This window comes from Coregonus lavaretus, assembly GCF_964263955.1.
Source record: "Coregonus lavaretus genome assembly, chromosome: 17".
Lineage (NCBI taxonomy): Eukaryota > Metazoa > Chordata > Actinopteri > Salmoniformes > Salmonidae > Coregonus > Coregonus lavaretus.
This window is the reverse complement of record NC_140004.1, coordinates 39127769-39144940: the sequence shown is the minus strand read 5'-3', so window position 1 is coordinate 39144940 and position 17172 is coordinate 39127769. Positions and strand designations below refer to the sequence as shown.

The window sequence follows — 17172 nt, the reverse complement described above, 5'->3', positions numbered from 1 at the left end:
TATCTGCAGAGCTACCCGATGGTGATGTCCACCTACCTTGAATTCATGGGAAGAGTCCTGCTGCAGAACGCTCGTTTCTTCTCCTCCCTCCTGACACAGACGGCCGGACAGTACAACCAGCAGGTGAAACATCATGCTGTTACAACTAGTAGAATGGTGGAGCGGCAGCCATGTTGGATTTACCATTATGGCCAGTAACTCTAACCTTCATTTCCCTCTGTTACCTTCTACAAGGGATAGTACCCCCCCACCCTCCCCCCCAACAGCAGCTTAAAGTTATTATGGAATCACATTCAGTCCAGGTTTCTCTCTGCTTGTGTATCTGTTGTGCTAATTTGGCTCTGAGCGCATCTCCAACTGGTCCCTGGTGGATCACGAATCTGTCTGGTTTGGGTTCCCCCCTAACTCCTAACTCCATCTCTTCATCTGAGAATACAGTATCTCCACAGCTCTCTCCCCATAGGAAAAACAAACAGCCAACTCCCTATAGCAGAGTCTGCATCGAAGGTTCACCTAAACTCTGTTTGGCTTCTTAGGCCTAATGAGATCTAACGGTCTGTTTACCTTCTGGTCAGGAATCAATCGTCCGAACCTGTGTCCCCCAATCCGTTAGCCTTTCTTTCTGTACTCATACAAGCCCAGAAAGTTTGGCTGTAATGATCCCCAAACTAGTGAAATAGCACGAAGACTTTATCCCCTGGGGGCATGTACCACAGGAGGTTCGTGGCACCTTAATTGGGGAGAACGGGCTTGTGGTAATGACTGGAGTGGAATCAGTGGAATTGTATCAAATACATCAAACACATGGTTTCCAGGTGTTTGATGCCATTCCATTTCTGTCGTTCCGGACATTATTATGAGCCGTTCTCCCCTGAGCAGCCTTCACTGGCATGTACTGTTGGAAAACATAGACCGCAAGGAGAATATTTATGGTCAACATTTCAACTGCAAGGCATTTTACAAGTCGAGACTTGTGGACAAGCCTCAGTGTCAACAATAACGTTTCCCTCCCTTCAATCCCCCTGTCTTAGTTTCTCGGATAAAAAAAAACACAGAGTTGAAAGTATAGGCTCCCTATAAAAATAATACAATCTGACCCAAATGTTGCCCTCACAGATTGCTTCTCTGCCTCCTGAAACTCCCTTGTGCCTAGCTGTGAGCACCAATAGCCGGGTTTGGCAAACTGATCCGCTGATCAGAGTAGGCCAACAGATCGTAGGGTCCAACAGGCTTGTGGATGTTTACACACAGGACATCCGGCTGCTAGTAGCCTGGGCTGCAGCCTGCTTTGGCCTCTGCTGTTTCCTTGTCAAACAACAAGCTAAAACAACCAAGGATTTGGCTGAAGTCATCAGACTGGCACCCAGGCAGAACCACTATCCCCGCTGCCTGGCTCCCTACTGGACAACCAAGGAGTTGGCTGAAGTCATCAGATTGGCACCCAGGCAGAACCACTGTCCCCGCTGCCTGGCTCCCTACTGGACAACCAAGGAGTTGGCTGAAGTCATCAGACTGGCGCCCAGGCAGAACCACTGTCCCCGCTGCCTGGCTCCCTACTGGACAACCAAGGAGTTGGCTGAAGTCATCAGACTGGCGCCCAGGCAGAACCACTGTCCCCGCTGCCTGGCTCCCTACTGGACAACCAAGGAGTTGGCTGAAGTCATCAGACTGGCACCCAGGCAGAACCACTGTCACTTTTCTGCAAAGTGACCAGGACGACTGATCCGTGTAAAGGAAAGAATGAATGGGGCAATGTATCGTGAGATTTTGAGTAAAAACCTCCTTCCATCAGCAAGGGCATTGAAGATGAAACGTGGCTGGGTCTTTCAGCATGACAATGACCCCAAACACACCGCCCGAGCAACGAAGGAGTGGCTTCGTAAGAAGCATTTCAAGGTCCTGGAGTGGCCTAGCCAGTCTCCAGATCTCAACCCCATAGAAAATATTTGGAGGGAGTTGAAAGTCCGTGTTGCCCAGCGACAGCCCCAAAACATCACTGCTCTAGAGGAGATCTGCATGGAGGAATGGGCCAAAATACCAGCAACAGTGTGTGAAAACCTTGTGAAGACTTACAGAAAACGTTTGACCTGTGTCATTGCCAACAAAGGGTATATAACAAAGTATTGAGAAACTTTTGTTATTGACCAAATACTTATTTTCCACCATAATTTGCAAATAAATTCATTAAAAATTCTACAATGTGATTTTCTGGAAAAAAAATCTCATTTTGTCTGTCATAGTTGACGTGTACCTATGATGAAAATTACAGGCCTCTCTCATCTTTTTAAGTGGGAGAACTTGCACAATTGGTGGCTGACTAAAAACTTTTTTCCCCACTGTACATCTCAAAACTCTTAGCATAGCCCACAGACAGACAGACAGACAGACAGACAGACAGACAGACAGACAGACAGACAGACAGACAGACAGACAGACAGACAGACAGACAGACAGACAGACAGACAGACAGACATAGGGTGTCTGTCTTTCATAAGCTACTTTCTTCCGTCAGTACTGATGTGACAGGATAGGATAGGTGAGAGCAATGTTCAATGTGCCTAGCAGCTGTTCTGCTTTCACCTTTCCACTTCCTGACTTCCATCTGTGACACTGAAGGACAGGAGAAGGGGAGGGCAGGGGAGGGGAGAGGGAGGGGGAGGCCACTTTAGATGACTGATATGCTCTTACCTTATCATTTATCTCGCTCTCGCTCTCTCTCTCTCTCTCTCTTCCCTTCCTACCCCTTCCCTCCTTCTTCCCTTTCTCGCCTTCTTCACTGTTTCCTCCTTCCTCACTGTTTCCTCCTTCCACACTGTTTCCTCCTTCCACACTGTTTCCTCCTTCCTCACTGTTTCCTCCTTCCTCACTGTTTCCTCCTTCCAAAATGTTCCCTCCTTCCTTACAGTTTCCTCCTTCCTCACTGTTTCCTCCTTCCTCACTGTTTCCTCCTTCCACACTGTTTCCTCCTTCCACACTGTGTCCTCCTTCCTCACTGTTTTCTCCTTCCTCACTGTTCCCTCCTTCCTCATTGTTTCCTCCTTCCCCACTGTTTCCTCCTTCCACACTGTTTCCTCCTTCCACACTGTTTCCTCCTTCCTCATTGTTTCCTCCTTTCACACTGTTTCCTTCTTCCTCACTGTTTCCTCCTTCCTTACAGTTTCCTCCTTCCACACTGTGTCCTCCTTCCTCACTGTTTTCTCCTTCCTCACTGTTCCCTCCTTCCTCATTGTTTCCTCCTTCCCCACTGTTTCCTCCTTCCTCATTGTTTCCTCCTTTCACACTGTTTCCTCCTTCCTCACTGTTTCCTCCTTCCACACTGTTTCATCCTTCCTCCCCCTCTGTCAGATGGACCAGTTGTTGGGTGGTGTGATAGAGATGTGGTTGGACCGCATGGACAGCATCACACAGCCAGAGAGGAGGAAACTATCGTCTCTGGCTCTGCTCTCCCTCTTACCATCAGACAACAGGTGAGGAGGATGCACACCACACACACAAGCACACACACACATACACACCACACACACACATACCATACACACACATACAAACACACACACACAATCCTATTTTCCCTAACCCCTAAACCTAACCCTTACCCTAACCTTAACCCCTAAACCTAACCCTAATGCCTAAACCCTAATTGTAACCCTAAACTTAACCCCTAAGCTTTAAATAGCCTTTGTCCTCGTCCCCACAAGGGAGAATATTCCTTGTTCTAGTCTCCTTGTGGGGACAGTGAGAGGCTAAGTTCTACTGCATGTGTGTGTGTGTATGTGTGAGAGAGAGAGGATGACTGTTAGAGTAGACATTTTGGATGGTATGAAGGCAGGGTAGTCTGGGCTGGATCAATAAAGATCTCACTGGCTCTCCTCTGAGAGGGTCACCCACGTCTCTCTCTGACGCCAGGAAGACACACACACACACACACACACACACACATTGGAAATGATGCAGACAATTACATTGATGGAAGCCACAGTCTATCAGCAATATTAAAGCAATTTTTTTTTTTTAATAGAACAGGGTCAATTCAGGACTGTCCTCATGCTAAAAGTAATACCGTGTGAGCCAGACCGAATGAGCGGCGAATTACATGCACCTGTCTGAAATTATTATACATATATTATATTATAGAATAGCCAAGTGGGAGGTAAAGCACATCATTACACTTTTTTTTCTTAAAGATTTTCAAAGGATTCACTTCTCCTCTGAAAGTCTTGTGTTGCATGGCGGTAAGTTCATTATCCAGACTTTAGGGGTTGAGTTTTCTATTTTGATGTGACAATCTGTACATTTACATTTTAGTCATTTAGCAGACGCTCTTATCCAGAGCGACTCACAGTTAGTGAGTGCATACATTTTTCATACTGTAGGCAAGTGGGAGTTATTTTGTACACCCCCTCCGTTGCTTTGCCTCAGCAATTCAATATGACAGTGTTGCATCTCCAAACGACCACCAACCCCCATTCCACACAGTCACGTCTAAAATGCCCATAGTTTGATGAATTCTGTAGATTATATGTGTGGCACCTCAAAATCTAATCGTACAGTGACAGAGTGTTGCCTTACTTAGCATTTGGCCACAGCTCTCTCACTCTGAAAAACAACTGTTGCTCCTTGTATTCACTGTTGGAATGAGTTGGCCTATTTGTTGTCACAGAAAAGTTGTCCTTGTACCCATTAATTATATTTATTAATAATAATAATAATAATAATAATAATAATAATAATAATAATGTATTACATTTGTAAAGCGCTTTTCACTATACAGAATAATCTCAAAGTGCATACAAAAAAAATATATACAAATGTTTTGTCCCCAGATAGCCAGGCCCAAAGTGGATGAGCAGATAAAGTAAATTTATATTATGTTTTAGTCATTTAGCAGACACTCTTATTCGTCAGTGCCCTCCATGGAGATGGAAAATAATTCAGAGTTGTGTAAATTGGCTGTTGTGTTTGTCAGATGGGGACAATAGCTTCTGCTTAGCCTGTAATTTAATGTAAATATCTGATAACACGGTTGCTTCAGATGTCGACTCCATCTCACTTAATATGCAATTATTCCACTCTCACTAACTGTCCCTGCCACTTACATTTCAATGGTTTGTTTAATTTTGTAGCCTCCTCTTGTCCTATCTTATGATAATGATGAGTTGGATGACTAGTTTGTTTTCTGTCACTGCCAGAACGTAAAATCAGTGTGGTTCTGGTTTGAAGAAGCTAGAGAGGTGTTGGTCTGAGTGGAATCTTTGAAAAGTAAACATTTAGCTCACCATAAACTATTCAGTCCATCACTAAAACTCGATTTGCCTATTTCTTTCACTGTATAAAAATGGACTGTTTATTTTTGGGTTTGTGTCAGTCTCTAAGCCATAGAAGGAAATATAGCTTTTATTCCTTATCAGCAGAAGACAGCTTATTGGACTCTCTGTCCTCCTGGTCTTTTGTTTTTTGATCATAGGATTATCGCCTACCAGATCATTTTGAAAGGACTTTTGCAAATCTTTAAATAGTTAAAGTACACCAGCTCATTTAGGCCGTGTTATCCTCTACTTTGCATGCATTACTTACATGGTCAATTTCACGGTAGAGTGCCTTGGTCATCAGAACTGCTCACCGTGATTTTCTTTGCTGTCAGTCCCAATGGCATGGTAAATTGGCATGCCACCTCTTTCACACATACAGTGGGGAGAACAAGTATTTGATACACTGCCGATTTTGCAGGTTTTCCTACTTACAAAGCATGTAAAGATCTGTAATTTTTATCATAGGTACACTTCAACTGTGAAAGATAGAATCTAAAACAAAAATCCAGAAAATCACATTGTATGATTTTTAAGTAATTAATTTGCATTTTATTTGATCACCTACCAACCAGTAAGAATTCCGTCTCTCACGGACCTGTTAGTTTTTCTTTAAGAAGCCCTCCTGTTCTCCACTCATTACCTGTATTAACTGCACCTGTTTGAACTCGTTACCTGTATAAAAGACACCTGTCCACACACTCAATCAAACAGACTCCAACCTCTCCACAATGGCAAAGACCAGAGAGCTGTGTAAGGACATCAGGGATAAAATGTAGACCTGCACAAGGCTGGGATGGGCTACAGGACAATAGGCAAGCAGCTTGGTGAGAAGGCAACAACTGTTGGCGCAATTATTAGAAAATGGAAGAAGTTCAAGATGACGGTCAATCACCCTCGGTCTGGGGCTCCATGCAAGATCTCACCTCGTGGGGCATCAATGATCATGAGGAAGGTGAGGGATCAGCCCAGAACTACACGGCAGGACCTGGTCAATGACCTGAAGAGAGCTGGGACCACAGTCTCAAAGAAAACCATTAGTAACACACTACGCCGTCATGGATTAAAATCCTGCAGCGCACGCAAGGTCCCCCTGCTCAAGCCAGCGCATGTCCAGGCCCGTCTGAAGTTTGCCAATGACCATCTGGATGATCCAGAGGAGGAATGGGAGAAGGTCATGTGGTCTGATGAGACACAAATAGAGTTTTTTGGTCTAAACTCCACTCGCCGTGTTTGGAGGAAGAAGAAGGATGAGTACAACCCCAATAACACCATCCCAACCTTGAAGCATGGAGGTGGAAACGTCATTCTTTGGGGATGCTTTTCTGCAAAGGGGACAGGACGACTGCACCGTATTGAGGGGAGGATGGATGGGGCCATGTATCGTGAGATCTTGGCCAACAACCTTCTTCCCTCAGTAAGAGCATTGAAGATGGGTCGTGGCTGAGTCTTCCAGCATGACAATGACCCGAAACACACAGCCAGGGCAACTAAGGAGTGGCTCCGTAAGAAGCATCTCAAGGTCCTGGGGTGGCCTAGCCAGTCTCCAGACCTGAACCCAATAGAAAATCTTTGGAGGGAGCTGAATGTTCGTATTGCCCAGCGACAGCCCCGAAACCTGAAGGATCTGGAGAAGGTCTGTATGGAGGAGTGGGCCAAAATCCCTGCTGCAGTGTGTGCAAACCTGGTCAAGACCTACAGGAAACGTATGATCTCTGTAATTGCAAACAAAGGTTTCTGTACCAAATATTAAGTTCTGCTTTTCTGATGTATCAAATAGTATGTCATGCAATAAAATGCAAATTAATTACTTAAAAATCATACAATGTGATTTTCTGGATTTTTGTTTTAGATTCCGTCTCTCACAGTTGAAGTGTACCTATGATAAAAATTACAGACCTCTACATGCTTTGTAAGTAGGAAAACTTGCAAAATCGGCAGTGTATCAAATACTTATTCTCCTCACTGTATCTGTGTTGAACCAGAAGGATTGTATGGCATTACAATGGCAAGACTGAAGTTAATTATTTTCTGCTTTACTGCTGGATGTGGCCTGATAGCTAAAGAGGGAATCAGTTCTTCAGAATTTACTCCATTGGGGCATGTACACTGTTGCTTTTGTTTTAGTTCAGTTTTGTTTCAGATCTCAAAAAGGAGAAAGAAGTTTCCCAGCTGTAAACGTGTGTAATCAGTAGGGACAGAATGTCCTCAAGTCAACAGAATACATCAAAAACACAAGTTGAGTTCAATCAAATCCACCCAAATCCAACCTCGCAACTGGAAAGTTACAAATCCGGAAGTTTTGCGTATGACGGTGATATGTGCCATATATAGACATGCATATGACACTGTTAAAGTAGTGATGGGAAAAATATCCTTCACTGCTCCCGCCTGGCCCTAGCATCAGAAGCATTGAAACTTCATACAGTAAGAATGTGCATTTCCACTAGTCCTTCCCTGACTTTCCTCACTCCTAGAACATGGGTTCACAAACTTTTTCACTCGGGGCATTAGGGAACATCCCGCGCCCCCCTGTGCGCACGCATGCGCCAAGTCTATTTCTATGGGCAAAAGCACTGTTCATGATACAAACTGTTCACACCCCTCTTGTTAGTGGAGAAAATTTGACCATTTTAAAGCACATTCATTCTACAGATTTTGTCATGTCTAATGTGTATTCATATGATATTTGAGTGACAAAAAAATTACAACAATATCTATAGGCTAAAAAAACTAAATAAAAAAACGTTAGCTGATATACAGTATATTGCGAAAGTATTCACCCCCCTTGGCATTTTTACTATTTTGTTGCCTTACAACCTGGAATTAAAATTGATTTTTGGGAGGTTTGTATCATTTGATTTACACAACATGCCTACCACTTTGAAGATGCAAAATATTTTTTATTGTGAAACAAACAAGAAATAAGACACAAAAACAGAAAACTTGAGCGTGCATAACTATTCACCCCCCCAAAGTCAATACTTTGTAGAGCCACCTTTTGCAGCAATTACAGCTGCAAGTCTCTTGGGGTATGTCTCTATAAGCTTGGCACATCTAGCCACTGGAATTTTTGCCCATTCTTCAAGGCAAAACTGCTCCAGTTCCTTCAAGTTGGATGGGTTCCGCTGGTGTACAGCAATCTTTAAGTCATACCACAGATTCTCAATTGGATTGAGGTCTGGGCTTTGACTAGGCCATTCCAAGACATTTAAATGTTTCCCCTTAAACATTTTACATTTTAGTTATTTAGCAGACGCTCTTATCCAGAGCAACTTACAGTTAGTGAGTGCATACATTTTCATACTGGCTCCCCGTGGGAAACGAACCCACAACCCTGGCATTGCAAGCACCATGCTCTACCAACTGAGCTACAGGGTACACTTGAGTGTTGCTTTAGCAGTATGCTTAGGGTCATTGTCCTGCTGGAAGGTGAACCACCGTCCCAGTCTCAAATCTCTGGAAGACTGAAACAGTTTTCCCTCAAGAATTTCCCTGTATTTAGCGCCATCCATCATTCCTTCAATTCTGACCAGTTTCCCAGTCCCTGCCGATGAAAAACATCCCCACAGCATGATGCTGCCACCACCATGCTTCACTGTGGGGATGGTGTTCTCGGGGTGATGAGAGGTGTTGGGTTTGCGCCAGACATAGCGTTTTCCTTGATTGCCAAAAAGCTCAATTTTAGTCTCATCTGACCAGAGTACCTTCTTCCATATGTTTGGGGTGTCTCCCACATGCCTTTTGGCGAACACCAAACATGTTTGCTTATTTTTTTCTTTAAGCAATGTTTTTTTTTGTGGCCACTCTTCCGTAAAGCCCAGCTCTGTGGAGTGTACGGCTTAAAGTGGTCCTATGGATAGATACTCCAATCTCCACTGTGGAGCTTTGCAGCTCCTTCAGGGTTATCTTTGGTCTCTTTGTTGCCTCTCTGATTAATGCCCTCCTTGCCTGGTCTGTGAGTTTTGGTGGGAGGCCCTCTCTTGGCAGGTTTGTTGTGGTGCCATATTCTTTTCATTTTTAAATAATGGATTTATGGTGCTCCGTGGGATGTTCAAAGTTTCAGATATTTTTTTTATAACCCAACCCTGATCTGTACTTCTCCACAACTTTGTCCCTGACCTGTTTGGAGAGCTCCTTGGTCTTCATGGTGCTGCTTGCTTGGTGGTGCCCCTTGCTTAGTGGTGTTGCAGACTCTGGGGCATGTCAGAACAGGTGTAAATATATTGAGATCATGTGACACTTAGATTGCACACAGGTGGACTTTATTTAACTAAATATGTGACTTCTGAAGGTGATTGGTTGCACCAGATCTTATTTAGGGGCTTCGTAGCAAAGGGCAAATACGCACCAGTTTTCCGTTATTTATTTTTTCAAATTTTTTGAAACAAGTTACAAAATTTTGACTATTTTGTGTATGTCCATTACATGAAATCTAAATTAAAATCCATTCAAATTACAGGTTGTACTGCAACAAAATAGGAAAAACGCCAAGGGGGATGAATACTTTTGCAAGGCACTGTAGGCTAGTTGATATGGACATTTCTGACAAGTTATAAATAGCTCTCTAAGGTATGCAATGAGTAACATGACGAGGAACTGATGATGCACTACCCAATTTCGAAATTGCACCTCGTGGATTCTGCTGATGCTCTTCGGCTTCCCTCACAATTCAACGTTTATGTTTTCTGGTAGGGAGATGGATTGAGAGTCGGGGTGACACCTATTAGAAACGAATCACAGACAAGGTGTCGAGCAGGATGGAATTACAACAGACACACGCTCACATGTGATAAGAGATCTTTAGTATGAAGGCAGACACCTATTTCAATTGGTTGTCATGACACCCGAGCCTGACACTATTATCAGGAGATAAAGGGTAGAGGTTTCCTGGTGCGTGTTCCACAGTAAGGTTATTAAATAGTACCATTTTATTAAACACATGACTGGAAATAGGAAAAGTATCCGAGACAAGTTTGTCTGTTGGTGTGCCTTGGCTCTACTTTTCATGCACCTTGTTCAGACTGTTATGTGAGATGGCATCAGAATATTATTCATTTAGTCTAATATTGTCAGTGTTTAAGATGGAGCTTCGCATTCTGTGTACTTGGCTCGACTATCCATCTATTCACAAGTGTAACTATCCATCCAATCACAAGTGTGACTATCCATCCAATCACAAGTGTGACTATCCATCCAATCACAAGTGTGACTTAACATTTGATGCTCCACTGCCCTCTTTCTCTCAAATGATTTCCCCCTCTAATTTATCTCCATGAATATGTCCAAGCCATTCTGTTCTCACCCTTTCAAATAAAAGACTCAAATAATTAATCTATAAATGCATGTTTTCTTCTAGGCAGCTAATGAGTTAGCTAGCTAGTTAGTTACTTAGTTAGCTAGTTAGATAGATAGATAGATAGATAGATAGATAGATAGATAGATAGATAGATAGATAGATAGATAGATAGATAGATAGATAGATAGATAGATAGATAGATAGATAGATAGATAGATAGATAGATAGATAGATAGATAGATAGATAGATAGATAGATAGATAGATAGATAGATAGATAGATAGATAGATAGATAGATAGATAGATAGATAGAATTTACTTAGACTTCTGTGGAGATTTCATACCAAGTATTTATTGAATCACGAGCTCGTGGGTTCATCTAACCAACCGACATGGCTTTGCCCTTCGTCAGTTGAACTAACTTGAACAAAGAAGACACTCTACCTTATATACCCTTAGTTCTCATTCCTTTCACATACATCTGGAAACCAACATAGGCCTCCCTGTCGCTGTTATTATTACCCTTTGCCCCAGGTCACTACATCCTGTCCATCAATCACACTACCCTAAACATCACTAATCTACTTTGACACAAGGAATGTAGACTCAATGGAACCAAATCACTTATCCAGTAACTCTACCTCTGTCCCCACAATACTATGACATGACATCATTACAATCCATGTTTTTTTTGTGTTTTTTTTGTGGTAAGTGACCTGACTTAACCCAAACAATGCACATATAACTTTATATAAAATACAATATTCTCCAATCAGTAGTACATACATCTCTGACTAGATCCTAAACTATGCTAGATAACTGAGAATTGACCTGAATCCAACTTGATTCTCCATATATTTAATCAATAAAGGTATAAATTCTCAGTCATCTATCTTATGTGATATCAAACCTCTCAAACCTCTATAAACTCAGTCTAAGTAAAAGATAAACACATAATTAACTACTACTATTCATGCTAATAATCTATGTAGTCAGTACCCTATTTATATATATAAGGAAATATCCCACATAGACATCCTCTCTTTTAAAATGACCCCTTTTTCTGATACACGCAATCAAAAAAACATACATATAAATAAATTGTGACCATCATGACATCATCCCCACAAATACAAAGATCCATGCCACTTTGTAAATTACATGGATATTACAATCTGAACACATGAATAAAAAAATTACAAAAATGTCCGTCTTCATCATCCATGCGCAGTCAGAGGAACCCCACGTTTTTCCTGGTCACAAGGGGCTCTATCTGATCCACTGATATATCCAACTTCTTCCTGTAACCCTTAATTCCATGGCATACAATTCCCATTTAACATTCCTTGTCCTCAATCAACATTATCAATGGAATCCAAACTGGAACAAGATGACATAAAATAATTAGTCCTCTCCCTCCTTGCATTAACATTAACTGATACATGTCTAACTGTAATCACAGGCATGTTAGTAATCGTTCGTACAGATCTTAAAATCAATCCCCGAAAAATTGAAAACAACACGCCATAACTATGGCTACAATAATTACTATGGCCACTAGAGGACCTAGAATGCTTGCCATCCATGTTCCTATGGAATTACCACCAGTGGCGGCTCCTGAAAAAATTCTCAGGAGGGGCAATTTTTCTGATGATTTAGGTGACCTACACACGTGCACGAGTCCGTGCACGCGATTCCAGATATCTTTACCTCTGAATAAACTGCCTTTATTATACCATATCCACCCTGTCCAAAGTCTCTACTTGGTCTCAGTTCTCCAGTAAACTTGTGATTATCAACAGTACACAACGGTAACAAACAATTGGGGGAACTCACGGGGCAGATAGTAACCACTTAAAAGGAAGCGATTCCCAAACCTTCCATAACAAAGCCATCACCTACAGAGAGATGAACTTGGAGAAGAGTCCCCTAAGTAAGCTTGTCCTGGGCCTCTGTTCACAAACACAAACAGACCCCACACAGCCCCAGGACAACAACAACAACAACAACAACAACACAATTAGACCCAACCAAATCATGAGAAAACAAAAAGAGAATTACTTGACACATTGGAAAGAACAAACAAAAAAACAGAGCAAACTAGAATGCTATTTGGCCCTAAACAGAGAGTACACAGTGGCAGAATACCTGACCACTGTGACTGACCCAAACTTAATGAAAGCTTTGACTATGTACAGACTCAGTGACCATAGCCTTGCTATTGAGAAAGGCCGCCGTAGGCAGACCTGGCTCTCAAGAGAAGACAGGCTATGTGCACACTGCCCACAAAATGAGGTGGAAACTGAGCTGCACTTCCTAACCTCCTGCCAAATGTATGACCATATTAGAGACACATATTTCCCTCAGATTACAGCGATCCACAAAGAATTCGAAAACAAACCCAATTTTGATAAACTCCCTTATCTACTGGGTGAAAAACCACAGTGTGCCATCACAGCTGCAAGATTTGTGACCTGTTGCCACAAGAAAAGGGCAACCAGTGAAGAACAAACACCATTGTAAATACAACCCATATTTATGTTTATTTATTTTCCCATTTGTACTTTAACTATTTGCACATTGTAACAACACTGTATATATACATAATATGACATTTGAAATGTCTTTATTCTTTTGAAACTTCTGAGTGTAATGTTTACTGTTAATATTTATTGTTTATTTCACTTTTGTTTACTATCTACTTCCCTTGCTTTGGCAATGTTAACACACGTTTCCCATGCCAATAAAGCCCTTAAATTGAATTGAATTGATAGTAAGGTCGCAATGACACAGAAAGCAGTTCAATGTCGGGGTACAGAGTCGCTCTCTTACCAGGATCGCGGTCCGCTCTGACCAGGGTGAAGGTGGCCGGCTCCACTTCTCTGTCCGGGACTCATCCAGCCAAGTCTCCCAGCTGTATTGGGATTCAGCTGCCAGCAGTGTTTTCATTATTTAGTCCGTTCGTAGCGGGTATGTACACGATCAACAAGATCAGTCCAAAACCAACCACTGGAAATCCATGGTTGGCAGAATGTTTGTAAACTAAGTCTACAAATTAAAAACATAAAATAACGCCGCACTGCAGGTCGCAACAGAGACGCTTCTAGCCGCCATTGTCTTAGTTACGTTCAACGTTACGTCACGTATGACGAAAGCGCGTAAGTGCAAGCCCACAGACACCCATAGAGAATGTATTGAAAGCTTTGAAATGTGAAAAAAATAGATTTTACATGACAGGCTATGAGAGACTTCTGGGCGATTTTCAACTTGACTGAAATCGCCCCAAAAACGGGCGGGGCCATTTGAAGCACGACTTTAGCCTGATTTGACATTTAGTGGCTGGCAGATCAGACGTGAACACTGATAACTGCTGTTGCCGTGATATAATTGATTAGAAAAAAAATCCCTTCCTTTTCCCGTTTGGCAGTGCGTCGCCCATATCGCCCTATTGAACAAGCCGTCCCTGATTACCACTAAAAAAACGTTGAAAAGACTTCAACAGCATTCAAATTACCATATCATCCTCATCTTAATATAATAGCATCCAATGCCATGTGATTATCAATTACACATTCTAATGATTAACATCTCAGACCCAATTCTTAAAAACCCATTATTGTTAAAATATACAATTATCAACTCCGACTTTGTCCTCCTAATATACCTAACATATAACATACACATTATAACACTCTATTATCACTCCCTGTTAAATCATTACATCTCTAAACTATTCCTGCTTTAATAATTCAACCAAATTCAGATCATATGAAAATATCATAACCCCATGATAATAACTAATTGATGACTTGCCTATCAACATAGATATTTACCACTCTAAGCATCCATATCAATATCACCCAATACTCCAAATCTATATCATTACTAATATGTTAATACTTTAACCAAATTAATCAACATATTCATGATTTCATTCACAATCCTCACCTTAACTTCCATTACAACTTTCAGAATGTATACTTATATTATTATACATTATAAACATCCATAATTCAATTATGACCTTCCTCATCCTGATAATAAATACAGATCATTATCTCAATGCATTCTTAATACTATTAATTTAGCAGTGTATATACCTACTACCCAAATTATCAAATTTAGATACATCAAATTTTTATTATCAACAAGCAACCCCTTTATTCCTCCCGGCACTTAAATCTTCTGGCGTCTCTTCATTATGTTCTTCAGATAGCTTCATATTTCAAAATGACTTGCCCATGACAATGTCACAACTACAATGTCTCATTCGATTCACCACCAACTCCACAACCTCAATGTCTTCTCCATTTGCCAACCATTATTACCAACAACATGAGAAATGTTGCATTTGAACAGATCTTTCTCCATTCTCACTCAATGGTGAACTCCTTTCCCACTCCTTCGATATAAAAACATGAGAAAATCCTTTGATATCTTCGATTGGTTGTTGGAGACCAGTTGCATGTAGAAGAGGTATTTTACAAAAACGTCTTCAACGCCTCTGATATTCATCTTCAGCTGATTCATAGTTTGTTACTTTTACTTATTTAGGTTCACACCATGCTAGGCCAAATTATCCCTTATGCATCAAGATACCCTCTGTATTTACCTCACTAGAAGACGGAGAACACAACAGTTCAATTGATTTCATTTCTAAACCAATAACTCCATATAAACATTCATCATATGACAAATTATTATGCTTTAACAATTATTCCTAATACCAATTCCTAATATACTTCATTCCTCAAACATCGTCCTCCATCACCTGATAATTGTCATCAACAGTATCCTCATCTCTAATCGTCAGTTTCCTCGTAGCCATCTGTTGCAGTGGTTGACCTGATACCTGTTCAATCTCCCCTCTATCCATACCTCCGTTGGTGTAGACTGTGTGATGATGCATGAACCTTCTTCCTTCACTAGTTCTATGATCATGCATAGTCCTTCTCCATTTATCACCATCTCTCTGTGGAGTGTGTCCTTCTATCAGCATACCAATAGTCCCTGCTGCAAAAACACATTGTAGGATTTTTAAGGAATTTATTTGCAAATTATGGTGGAAAATAAGTATTTGGTCAATAACAAAAGTTTCTCAATACTTTGTTATATACCTTTTGTTGGCAAAGACACAGGTCAAACGTTTTCTGTAAGTCTTCACAAGGTTTTCACACACTGTTGCTGGTATTTTGGCCCATTCCTCCATGCAGATCTCCTCTAGAGCAGTGATGTTTTGGGGCTGTCGCTGGGCAACACAGACTTTCAACTCCCTCCAAATATTTTCTATGGGGTTGAGATCTGGAGACTGGCTAGGCCACTCCAGGACCTTGAAATGCTTCTTACGAAGCCACTCCTTCGTTGCCCGGGCGGTGTGTTTGGGATCATTGTCATGCTGAAAGACCCAGCCACGTTTTATCTTCAATGCCCTTGCTGATGGAAGGAGGTTTGCACTCAAAATCTCACGATACATGGCCCCATTCATTCTTTCCTTTACACGGATCAGTCGTCCTGGTCCCTTTGCAGAAAAACAGCCCCAAAGCATGATGTTTCCACCCCCATGCTTCACAGTAGGTATTGTGATCTTTGGATGCAACTCAGCATTCTTTGTCCTCCAAACACGACGAGTTGAGTTTTTACCAAAAAGTTATATTTTGGTTTCATCTGACCATATGACATTCTACCAATCCTCTTCTGGATCATCCAAATGCACTCTAGCAAACTTCAGACGGGCCTGGACATGTACTGGCTTAAGCAGGGGGACACGTCTGGCACTGCAGGATTTGAGTCCCTGGCGGCGTAGTGTGTTACTGATGGTAGGATTTGTTACTTTGGTCCCAGCTCTCTGCAGGTCATTCACTAGGTCCCCCCGTGTATTTCTGGGATTTTTGCTCAACGTTCTTGTGATCATTTTGACCCCACGGGGTGAGATCTTGCATGGAGCCCCAGATCGAGGGAGATTATCAGTGGTCTTGTATGTCTTCCATTTCCTAATAATTGCTCCCACAGTTGATTTCTTCAAACCAAGATGCTTACCTATTGCAGATTCAGTCTTCCCAGCCTGGTGCAGGTCTACAATTTTGTTTCTGGTGTCCTTTGACAGCTCTTTGGTCTTGGCCATAGTGGAGTTTGGAGTGTGACTTTTTGAGGTTGTGGACAGGTGTCTTTTATACTGATAACAAGTTCAAACAGGTGCCATTAATACAGGTAACGAGTGGAGGACAGAGGAGCCTCTTAAAGAAGAAGTTACAGGTCTGTGAGAGCCAGAAATCTTGCTTGTTTGTAGGTGACCAAATACTTATTTTCCACCATAATTTGCAAATAAATTCATTAAAAATCCTACAATGTGTTTTTCTGGATTTTTTTCTCTCCAATTTGTCTGTCATAGTTGACGTGTACCTATGATGAAAATTACAGGCCTCTCTCATCTTTTTAAGTGGGAGAACTTGCACAATTGGTGGCTGACTAAATACTTTTTTCCTCCACTGTATATATATATATAGTTAGTTAGTTAGTTAGTTAGTTAGTTAGTTAGTTAGTTAGTTAGCTAGATAGCTCCGGGACAGG

General features: G+C 41.7%; 1 pseudogene across 1 annotated transcript in view; it reads left to right on the top strand.

Annotated features, from left to right (window-relative positions):
- Positions 1 to 17172, top strand: part of LOC311144391 (importin-11-like) — a 305649-nt pseudogene that overhangs the window by 205804 nt on the left and 82673 nt on the right. The window contains exons 6-7 of the transcript in view: positions 10 to 123; positions 3346 to 3467. The product of the transcript in view is annotated as an importin-11-like (transcript). The remainder of the gene's footprint in view (positions 1 to 9; positions 124 to 3345; positions 3468 to 17172) is intronic.